Source organism: Pteropus vampyrus, unplaced genomic scaffold (assembly GCF_000151845.1).
Source record: "Pteropus vampyrus isolate Shadow unplaced genomic scaffold, Pvam_2.0 Scaffold252, whole genome shotgun sequence".
Taxonomy (NCBI): domain Eukaryota; kingdom Metazoa; phylum Chordata; class Mammalia; order Chiroptera; family Pteropodidae; genus Pteropus; species Pteropus vampyrus.
In genome coordinates, this window is record NW_011889033.1 from 271,763 (window position 1) to 272,844 (window position 1,082).

At 57.8% G+C, this 1,082-nt stretch overlaps 1 protein-coding gene across 2 annotated transcripts in view; it reads left to right on the top strand.

Annotated features, from left to right (window-relative positions):
- Positions 1–878: 878 nt before the first annotated feature.
- EVC2 (EvC ciliary complex subunit 2) overlaps positions 879–1,082 on the top strand; it is a 41,653-nt gene continuing 41,449 nt past the window's right edge. Inside the window, exon 1 of one of the 2 annotated variants that reach the window (XM_023520192.1) lies at positions 879–982. The gene's annotated coding sequence lies outside the window, so the exon portion shown is untranslated. The remainder of the gene's footprint in view (positions 983–1,082) is intronic. The other variant, XM_023520189.1, reaches the window with a different exon arrangement.

Consider the following 1,082-nt stretch of genomic DNA (forward strand, 5'->3'; position numbering starts at 1 on the left):
TTACTCAAGCTTTTGTTTTAAAACTAGCGTTCTTTGTATTTTATTATAAAACTGTTTGAATATTAAAATCATCCTTTAAATTGCTCACTGTCACACAGAATGTATGCTCCGGTATTATGCTAGCATTTAGCCTTTGGCCTGCTGCCAAGTACCCCCAAGAGCAGCACACCCTGTATAAGAAGCTTAGCTAATAAATTCTCAGATTCCCAAACCTCATTGCTTGTCCATGTCAAGTCAGGGAAGGCCCGTCCTTGGAGGGGTGGGGGAAGACAGGGTTGACAGGTGTGAGGCTTCCTGGCCAGAGGCTGCAGACGGCATGACAGCAGCCTTGCAGGAGGGCTGCAGGGCAGGGGCCCTCTCCCCACAGAACGAACGGGTGGGGGCGATCACTGAGGGCCCACAGAAGCTGGCGGAAGCAGAGAAAGTGCCCTACCAGGCCCTCTTGCCATCTCTACCTCCTCTCCTCTTCTCTCTGTGGCAAGGCACAGCCCCGGCCCCACGGAGAGCTCAGGGTTTGCTCAGCCGCGGCCTCCTGGGTCCAGACACTACCTCCCCCTCTCTGGTTCCCCAGAGGCATCCTAAAATGGCTGGCCTGACTACCTGGGCCCTTGGAAGTATCAGAGGTGCCTGGGCAGGTCCAGGGGCTAATCTGCAGCAGTAAGCAAGGTCTCAGGCAGCCGGTACCCAACCCGGCTGAACCGAGCCCACTGGGTAATGAGAATCACCTTCCCTCTGCCCCTGAACTGCAGGGGTCCCTTCCATCCCTCTCTTGCTGTCCGGTCCCCTTTGGGCTCTCCAGGACACGTGATCCTGCCTCTCCAAACGCTTCTCAGTTCTTTTAAAGGGGGCCTGGGGCAGACTCCCGGTTCCAGCCGCTTACTGGAGAAGGGGCGTCTGGACGGCGACTTACTAGAGAACAGATCAGGCATTACTGGAGCCCCTAAAATCCTTGGGAGTAGGGGAGTCACCCGATCGGGTTCGGGTAAGTGCCGAGTCCCCGGGAGGGGCGCGAGCTACCCCAGGTGTGGCCGCGCCAGCCTCTCCCGCTCCCTCCCACGCGCGTCCTCTGCGGCCTCCTGGCC